Source organism: Melanerpes formicivorus, unplaced genomic scaffold (assembly GCF_026170545.1).
Source record: "Melanerpes formicivorus ecotype bairdi unplaced genomic scaffold, bMelFor1.0.p_v2 SCAF_233, whole genome shotgun sequence".
Classification (NCBI taxonomy): Eukaryota; Metazoa; Chordata; class Aves; order Piciformes; family Picidae; genus Melanerpes; species Melanerpes formicivorus.
Genome location: NW_027142585.1, coordinates 50001 through 60000, shown reverse-complemented (window position 1 = coordinate 60000; position 10000 = coordinate 50001).

The following is a 10000-nucleotide window of genomic DNA, read 5'->3' as shown; positions in this document are numbered from 1 at the left end:
CCCCCACCCCTCCCCCCCGAAACAAACCCCCCAGCCCTACCGCATGCCGCTCCCCCTCTCTCCCTAGCCTGCCCCCCCCGCCGTCGCTTGCTGCTGCTGCTGCCGCCGCCGCCGCCGCCGCCGCCGCCGGCGGGACCCGCCTCGGTCTGGTGGCGCGCGCTCGGAGATCCCCGGCTACCCGTCCGTCCGTCCCTCCCTCCCGCCCCGCCCCGGGGGAGGGCCCGGGGCAGCGCGGGCAGGCGGGGAGCAAAAAAAGGCGCGGGCGCCAAAAAACGTCGGGGTCCCGGGGTGGCGGAGGGGGGGCGGCGGCGGGGGCGGCGGCGGGTACACGGCGCCGGGTCCAGGGCGCCGGGTCCAGCCCGTCCCGGGGCGGGGACAGGTGGTGTCGTCCGTCCCCGCCCCCGTAACCTGCTCTGAAGCATCCGCTTCCCGCCGCGGTTCGCCCTCCACCCCCCCGCCGCACACGCAGCTGCCGCTTCCCGCCGCCTCTGCCCCCCGCCCCGGGATCAACCACCCGCCGGGTCCAGCCGGTCCCGGTCCCGGGAACCTGCTCCCGGGGCCAGCCGGAGCCACGCCCCCTCCTCTGACGCTTCCAGCTGCCGCCTCCCCTCCCACCCCCCAAACTCACACTGGCCCTCGCCGGCCCGCCCACCCGCCTACCTGCTTGCCCGCCGCCGCTGGGTGGCGTGCCGGACACTCTCGCACACAGGTACACAGACAGGGACACAGGGACACAGGCACTCAGGCACACAGGGACACAGGGACACAGGGACACAAGGACACAGGGACACAGGCACTCAGGCACTCAGGCACTCAGGGACACAGGGACACAGGGACACAGGCACTCAGGCACTCAGGGACACAGGGACACAGGGACACAGGGACACAGGCACTCAGGCACACAGGGACACAGGTGGCGGGCCGGAGGCCGCTCTCCACTGTGTGGCAGGGGTCCAAGAGCCACCCCAGCCCAACCCAGAGGGTCTTTTGCACCTCTCTAGAGGCCACCCAGAGACCCCAGGCCGCAGCAGAAGCCTCTCCCGCACGCTCTGCAGGCTTCTCAGCCACCCCAGGCCGCAGCAGAAGCCTCTCCCGCACGCTCTGCAGGCTTCTCAGCCACCCCAGGCCGCAGCAGAAGCCTCCCCCGCACGCTCTGCAGGCTTCCGACCCACCCCAGGCCGCACCAGAAGCCTCCCCCGCAAGCTCTGCAGGCTTCCGACCCACCCCAGGCCGCAGCAGAAGCCTCTCCCGCACGCTCTGCAGGCTTCTCAGCCACCCCAGGCCGCAGCAGAAGCCTCTCCCGCACGCTCTGCAGGCTTCTCAGCCACCCCAGGCCGCACCAGAAGCCTCTCCCGCACGCTCTGCAGGCTTCTCAGCCACCCCAGGCCGCACCAGAAGCCTCCCCCGCACGCTCTGCAGGCTTCTCAGCCACCCCAGGCCGCACCAGAAGCCTCTCCCGCACGCTCTTCAGGCTTCTCAGCCACCCCAGGCCGCACCAGAAGCCTCCCCCGCACGCTCTGCAGGCTTCTCAGCCACCCCAGGCCGCACCAGAAGCCTCTCCCGCACGCTCTGCAGGCTTCTCAGCCACCCCAGGCCGCACCAGAAGCCTCCCCCGCACGCTCTGCAGGCTTCTCAGCCACCCCAGGCCGCACCAGAAGCCTCCCCCGCACGTTCTGCAGGCTTCCCACCCACCCCAGGCCGCAGCAGAAGCCTCTCCCGCACGCCCTGCAGGCTTCTCAGCCACCCCAGGCCGCAGCAGAAGCCTCTCCCGCACGCTCTGCAGGCTTCTCAGCCACCCCAGGCCGCAGCAGAAGCCTCTCCCGCACGCTCTGCAGGCTTCTCAGCCACCCCAGGCCGCAGCAGAAGCCTCTCCCGCACGCTCTGCAGGCTTCTCAGCCACCCCAGGCCGCACCAGAAGCCTCTCCCGCACGCTCTGCAGGCTTCTCAGCCACCCCAGGCCGCAGCAGAAGCCTCTCCCGCACGCTCTGCAGGCTTCTCAGCCACCCCAGGCCGCACCAGAAGCCTCCCCCGCACGCTCTGCAGGCTTCTCAGCCACCCCAGGCCGCACCAGAAGCCTCCCCCGCACGCTCTGCAGGCTTCTCAGCCACCCCAGGCCGCACCAGAAGCCTCTCCCGCACGCTCTTCAGGCTTCTCAGCCACCCCAGGCCGCACCAGAAGCCTCCCCCGCACGCTCTGCAGGCTTCTCAGCCACCCCAGGCCGCAGCAGAAGCCTCTCCCGCACGCTCTGCAGGCTTCTCAGCCACCCCAGGCCGCAGCAGAAGCCTCCCCCGCACGCTCTGCAGGCTTCTCAGCCACCCCAGGCCCCAACAGAAGCCTCTCCCGCACGCTCTGCAGGCTTCCGACCCACCCCAGGCCGCACCAGAAGCCTCCCCCGCACGCTCTGTAGGCTTCTGACCCACCCCAGGCCCCAACAGAAGCCTCCCCCGCACGCTCTGCAGGCTTCTCAGCCACCCCAGGCCGCAGCAGAAGCCTCTCCCGCACGCTCTGCAGGCTTCTCAGCCACCCCAGGCCGCAGCAGAAGCCTCTCCCGCACGCTCTGCAGGCTTCTCAGCCACCCCAGGCCGCACCAGAAGCCTCTCCCGCACGCTCTGCAGGCTTCCGACCCACCCCAGGCCGCACCAGAAGCCTCCCCCGCACGCTCTGCAGGCTTCTCCGCCACCCCAGGCCGCACCAGAGGATCTTTTGCACCTCTCTGGACGCCACCCAGAGACTCCAGGCCGCACCAGAGGCCCCCCCCCCCAACCATTTACAGGCTGCAGTGCCAGCCTAGGCCCCGCTGGCAGCCTCCCTTGTCTGCTTTGGAAGGCCTCCCATCCACTCCAGACCTGCCTGGAGGCCTCCCTCGACTGCTCCCGGGGCCCTCGAAGCCACCCTAGGCCTTTCTGGAGGACCTGCTCGACCGCTCGGGCGGCTTCTGACGCACCCTCGGCCATCCGGCGCCCAGCAGCTCCCAGGGCCAGGCACCGGCCTCCCCCTCCGGCCGCCCCTGGGGCCGGGGGTGGCTCGGACTCGGCGCCCCCAACGTGTCGTCCCGTCCCCCCCCGCCCCGCACCGCCGAACATTCGCTGCAGCCGAGGGCTTGCCGCTCGACGCCTACCCCACCCGCCCAGCCCCCCGCTGCGGCCCGGCGCTGCCCCGGCCGCTGCGCCCCGCCTCTCATCGCTCCCCCCACCCGGCAACCGGCCGCCGGGCACGGCAAGTCCCAGGGCAGGGAACAGGTGCTGCCGGGACCCCGTGCTGGCTGCCGGCTTCCCGGGGCTGCCCCGGGCACGGACAGGTCGCCCCCCCGCCCCGGCGAATGTTCACCGAACTGGCTGCCGGCTGCCTTCGAGCACCCCCCGCCCCCCGCCACTATCGTCCCCCCCGCCCCCCCTCCGCCTCCGCTGCCGCTTCTCCCCGCACCGCCTCCACTGCCTCCCCCCGCCGCCGGCGAACGAGTCGCCGGATCCGTAGGGTGCCGGGAGCCCGAACGGCGAGCGGCTCCGGCTGCTGCCGGGACCGCGGGGCTTCGAGCCGCTCCGGCCGCGGCCGGGACCCCGTGCCGGAAGCCGGCATCCCGGGACGGCCCCGGGACGGCCCCGGTCGCCGGCCGGGTGACGTTCAGCGAAGCGGCTGCCGCCAGTCTTTGGGCCTCCCCCGTGCCGGGGCCGCGGGGCTTCGAGCCGGTCCGGCCGCGGCCGGGATCCGGGGCCGGACGATGGCTTCCCGGGCCGGTCCCGGTCGCCTCCCGGGTGACGTTCACCGAAGCGGCTGACGGCTGTCTTCGAGCCCCCCGCCCCCCCCCGCCTCCGCGGCCGCTTCTGCCCGCACCCCCTCCACTGCCTCCCCCCGCCGCCGGCGAACGAGTCGCCGGATCTGTAGGGTGCCGGGAGCCCGAACGGCGAGCGGCTCCGGCTGCTGCCGGGACCGCGGGGATTCGAGCCGGTCCGGCCGCGGCCGGGACCCCGTGCCGGAAGCCGGCATCCCGGGACGGCCCCGGGACGGCCCCGGTCGCCGGCCGGGTGACGTTCAGCGAAGCGGCTGCCGCCAGTCTTTGGGCCTCCCCCGTGCCGGGGCCGCGGGGATTCGAGCCGGTCCGGCCGCGGCCGGGATCCCGGGCCGGACGATGGCTTCCCGGGCCGGTCCCGGTCGCCTCCCGGGTGACGTTCACCGAAGCGGCTGCCGGCTGTCTTCGAGCCCCCCCCCCCCCTCCGCCTCCGCTGCCGCTTCTCCCCGCACCCCCTCCACTGCCTCCCCCCGCCGCCGGCGAACGAGTCGCCGGATCTGTAGGGTGCCGGGAGCCCGAACGGCGAGCGGCTCCGGCTGCTGCCGGGACCGCGGGGATTCGAGCCGCTCCGGCCGCGGCCGGGACCCCGTGCCGGAAGCCGGCATCCCCGGACAGCCCCGGGACGGCCCCGGTCGCCGGCCGGGTGACGTTCACCGAAGCGGCTGCCGGCTGTCTTCGAGCCCCCCCCCCCTCCGCCTCCGCTGCCGCTTCTGCCCGCACCCCCTCCACTGCCTCCCCCCGCCGCCGGCGAACGAGTCGCCGGATCCGTAGGGTGCCGGGAGCCCGAACGGCGAGCGGCTCCGGCTGCTGCCGGGACCGCGGGGATTCGAGCCGCTCCGGCCGCGGCCGGGACCCCGTGCCGGATGCCGGCATCCCGGGACGGCCCCGGGACGGCCCCGGTCGCCGGCCGGGTGACGTTCACCGAAGCGGCTGCCGCCAGTCTTTGGGCCTCCCCCGTGCCGGGGCCGCGGGGCTTCGAGTCGGTCCGGCCGCGGCTGGGACCCCGTGCCTGTCGCAGGCTTCCCGGGACGGCCCCGGAACGGCCGCGGTCGCCGGCCGGGTGACGTTCACCGAGGCGACTGCCGGCTGTCTTCGAGCCCCCCCCCCCCCTGCCGGAGCCGCGGGGATACGAGCCGGTCCGGCCGCGGCCGGGACCCCGTGCCGGAAGCCGGCATCCCGGGACGGCCCCGGGACGGCCCCGATCGCCTCCTGGGTGACGTTCACCGAAGCGGCTGCCGGCTGTCTTCGAGCCCCCCCCCCCTCCGCCTCCGCTGCCGCTTCTCCCCGCACCGCCTCCACTGCCTCCCCCCGCTGCCGGCGAACGAGTCGGCGGATCCATACCGTCCCGAGAGCCCGAGGCGGCGGCACCCAGTGCGGGTCCGGCCGAGGCCGGGACCCCGTGCCTGTCGCAGGCTTCCCGGGACGGCCCCGGAACGGCCGCGGTCGCCGGCCGGGTGACGTTCACCGAAGCGGCTGCCGCCAGTCTTTGGGCCTCCCCCGTGCCGGGGCCGCGGGGATTCGAGCCGGTCCGGCCGCGGCCGGGACCCCGTGCCGGAAGCCGGCATCCCGGGACGGCCCCGGGACGGCCCCGGTCGCCGGCCGGGTGACGTTCACCGAAGCGGCTGCCGCCAGTCTTTGGGCCTCCCCCGTGCCGGGGCCGCGGGGATTCGAGCCGGTCCGGCCGCGGCCGGGATCCGGGGCCGGACGATGGCTTCCCGGGCCGGTCCCGGTCGCCTCCCGGGTGACGTTCACCGAAGCGGCTGACGGCTGTCTCCGAGCACCCCCCCCCCCCTCCGCCTCCGCTGCCGCTTCTGCCCGCACCTCCTTCACTGCCTCCCCCCCCCCGCCCGCGAACGAGTCGCCGGATCCGTAGGGTGCCGGGAGCCCGAACGGCGAGCGGCTCCGGCTGCTGCCGGGACCGCGGGGATTCGAGCCGGTCCGGCCGCGGCCGGGACCCCGTGCCGGAAGCCGGCATCCCGGGACGGCCCCGGGACGGCCCCGGTCGCCGGCCGGGTGACGTTCACCGAAGCGGCTGCCGCCAGTCTTTGGGCCTCCCCCGTGCCGGGGCCGCGGGGATTCGAGCCGGTCCGGCCGCGGCCGGGATCCGGGGCCGGACGATGGCTTCCCGGGCCGGTCCCGGTCGCCTCCCGGGTGACGTTCACCGAAGCGGCTGACGGCTGTCTCCGAGCACCCCCCCCCCCCTCCGCCTCCGCTGCCGCTTCTGCCCGCACCTCCTTCACTGCCTCCCCCCCCCGCCCGCGAACGAGTCGCCGGATCCGTAGGGTGCCGGGAGCCCGAACGGCGAGCGGCTCCGGCTGCTGCCGGGACCGCGGGGATTCGAGCCGCTCCGGCCGCGGCCGGGACCCCGTGCCGGAAGCCGGCATCCCGGGACGGCCCCGGGACGGCCCCGGTCGCCGGCCGGGTGACGTTCACCGAAGCGGCTGCCGCCAGTCTTTGGGCCTCCCCCGTGCCGGGGCCGCGGGGATTCGAGCCGGTCCGGCCGCGGCCGGGATCCGGGGCCGGACGATGGCTTCCCGGGCCGGTCCCGGTCGCCTCCCGGGTGACGTTCACCGAAGCGGCTGACGGCTGTCTCCGAGCACCCCCCCCCCCCTCCGCCTCCGCTGCCGCTTCTGCCCGCACCTCCTTCACTGCCTCCCCCCCCCGCCCGCGAACGAGTCGCCGGATCCGTAGGGTGCCGGGAGCCCGAACGGCGAGCGGCTCCGGCTGCTGCCGGGACCGCGGGGATTCGAGCCGGTCCGGCCGCGGCCGGGACCCCGTGCCGGAAGCCGGCATCCCGGGACGGCCCCGGGACGGCCCCGGTCGCCGGCCGGGTGACGTTCACCGAAGCGGCTGCCGCCAGTCTTTGGGCCTCCCCCGTGCCGGGGCCGCGGGGATTCGAGCCGGTCCGGCCGCGGCCGGGATCCGGGGCCGGACGATGGCTTCCCGGGCCGGTCCCGGTCGCCTCCCGGGTGACGTTCACCGAAGCGGCTGACGGCTGTCTCCGAGCACCCCCCCCCCCCTCCGCCTCCGCTGCCGCTTCTGCCCGCACCTCCTTCACTGCCTCCCCCCCCCGCCCGCGAACGAGTCGCCGGATCCGTAGGGTGCCGGGAGCCCGAACGGCGAGCGGCTCCGGCTGCTGCCGGGACCGCGGGGATTCGAGCCGCTCCGGCCGCGGCCGGGACCCCGTGCCGGAAGCCGGCATCCCGGGACGGCCCCGATCGCCTCCTGGGTGACGTTCACCGAAGCGGCTGCCGGCTGTCTTCGAGCCCCCCCCGCCTCCGCCTCCGCTGCCGCTTCTGCCCGCACCCCCTCCACTGCCTCCCCCCGCCGCCGGCGAACGAGTCGCCGGATCCGTAGGGTGCCGGGAGCCCGAACGGCGAGCGGCTCCGGCTGCTGCCGGGACCGCGGGGATTCGAGCCGGTCCGGCCGCGGCCGGGACCCCGTGCCGGAAGCCGGCATCCCCGGACGGCCCCGGGACGGCCCCGATCGCCTCCTGGGTGACGTTCACCGAAGCGGCTGCCGGCTGTCTTCGAGCCCCCCCCCCCTCCGCCTCCGCTGCCGCTTCTGCCCGCACCCCCCTCCACTGCCTCCCCCCGCCGCCGGCGAACGAGTCGGCGGATCCGTAGGGTGCCGGGAGCCCGAACGGCGAGCGGCTCCGGCTGCTGCCGGGACCGCGGGGATTCGAGCCGCTCCGGCCGCGGCCGGGACCCCGTGCCGGAAGCCGGCATCCCGGGACGGCCCCGGGACGGCCCCGGTCGCCGGCCGGGTGACGTTCAGCGAAGCGGCTGCCGCCAGTCTTTGGGCCTCCCCCGTGCCGGGGCCGCGGGGCTTCGAGTCGGTCCGGCCGCGGCTGGGACCCCGTGCCTGTCGCAGGCTTCCCGGGACGGCCCCGGAACGGCCGCGGTCGCCGGCCGGGTGACGTTCACCGAGGCGACTGCCGGCTGTCTTCGAGCCCCCCCCCCCCCCCTACCGGAGCCGCGGGGATACGAGCCGGTCCGGCCGCGGCCGGGACCCCGTGCCGGAAGCCGGCATCCCGGGACGGCCCCGAGACGGCCCCGATCGCCTCCTGGGTGACGTTCACCGAAGCGGCTGCCGGCTGTCTTCGAGCCCCCCCCCCTCCGCCTCCGCTGCCGCTTCTCCCCGCACCCCCTCCACTGCCTCCCCCCGCCGCCCGCGAACGAGTCGCCGGATCTGTAGGGGGCCGGGAGCCCGAGGCGGCGAGCGGCTCCGGCTGCTGCCGGGACCGCGAGGCTTCGAGCCGGTCCGGCCGCGGCCGGGATCTCGTGCCGAACGTCGTCTTCCCGGGACGGTCCCGGGAGGGCCCCAGTCTCCTCCCGGGTGACGTTCACCGAAGCGGCTGCCGGCTGTCTTCGAGCCCCCACCCCTGCCGTGGCCGCGGGGATTCGCCCCGGTCCGGCAGCTGACGGTTCCCTGTGCCGGACGCCGGCTTCCCGGGACAGCCCCGGGACACCCCCGGTCGCCTCCCGGGTGATGTTCACCGAAGCTGCTGCCGCCTGTCTTTGTCCCCCCCCCCCGTGCTCTCCCTCAGCCGGGAGGTAGACGTGCTCTCCCTCGGCGAGTAGACGTGCTCTCCCTCGGCGAGTAGACGTGCTCTCCCTGGGCGAGTAGACGTGCTCTCCCTGAGCGAGTAGACGTGCTCTCCCTGGGCGAGTAGACGTGCTCTCCCTCGGCGAGTAGACGTGCTCTCCCTGGGCGAGTAGACGTGCTCTCCCTGGGCGAGTAGACGTGCTCTCCCTGGGCGAGTAGACGTGCTCTCCCTCGGCGAGTAGACGTGCTCTCCCTGGGCGAGTAGACGTGCTCTCCCTCGGCGAGTAGACGTGCTCTCCCTGGGCGAGTAGACGTGCTCTCCCTGGGCGAGTAGACGTGCTCTCCCTGGGCGAGTAGACGTGCTCTCCCTGGGCGAGTAGACGTGCTCTCCCTGGGCGAGTAGACGTGCTCTCCCTGGGCGAGTAGACGTGCTCTCCCTCGGCGAGTAGACGTGCTCTCCCTCGGCGAGTAGACGTGCTCTCCGCGGAGCTCGCGCTTGTCGCCAAGGGGTCGCTGTTGCGCTCTGCCTCCGCCTACGTCATCGTACAAGCCGGCGTGATTTCTGCGACCTGCCGCTGGGCGGAGGTCGGCTGGTTGTGCGCTCGCGGAGCTGACGGCCCTCCAGTTCCGTATATGAGGGAACGAGTGACGCCGAGCACTCCCAGGGCAGCGCTGCCGAGCGGCTGCTCCAAGCCACCCGCCAGGCGGCTGGGCAGGGGTCCGTCTGGCTTCTCGGTGGCTTTCCCCCGGGTCAGAGAGGGGACCCGCGGGGCCGAGCAAAGGCGCGGCGGTTTGGAGCGGCCGCTGGCGCACCCTCAGCGGTGTTGGATGGGTTTCGCTCGTCCGTGAGCCGGAGCCCAGCCCGGGCTCGGCAACGAAAGAGGGGAAAAGAAAAAAAGTTGACGAGTGGCTGGCGCCGGCCACTGCCGAAGTGTGGAACCCCCAAAGCGAAGTTTGCCCGGTGGGGCACGGGGGCAGAGAAAGCCGGGGAGACGTGGTGCCGGCGTCGGTCCCACCAAGAATGGAAAGCAAGCCCGTCCAGGCACGGCGAGAGAGAGCCCGGTAAGGGGCAGAGAGAGTTCCCAGCACTGGACCCTCTTCACGGGGGTTCCCCCCCATGGCCAAAGCCGCAGCCCGCGGGGGCACGGCATCTAAGGGAAAAGCCAGCGGCGGTGACTGGCCACTCGTATGCTATGGAGCCCGGCATGGGGGGAGGAGGGCAAGCCGGTGCCCCAGCACGGCTTCCTCCTGGCTCCAGAGGGGCGCCCCGTGATGGAGATGTAACTCGGTGCAGCTTGAGGGAAAATGCAAGCCCACGTTTCGGGGAGGCAGAGGTGCCCTGTGAGCCGGTGCGGCCCGGTGCAGCTTGCCCCCCCCCCATCTCTGGAGGGCGCCCCGTTTGCTCCTCCGGCGTGTTGCCCGCACGCCGAGCCCCGTGCCTGCTGGCTGCTCCCGAGGGCGGTGGCGGGTGCGCGTGGCTGTGTCTGTCCCAGAAGAGCGAGGCCGTGGGGCCTCCGCTGGCTTCCTTTCCTTCTGTCCTTGTTGATCGATGAGGCCTTTCGGGTCGCGTCGGAAAGGGCCCCCGGCCGGCAGGGCAAGGGCGGTCTTCCTTTCCACTTCGCTTCCCGTCGCGTGTGAGGTGTCGTCCTCGTTCCCCCCAGCCCC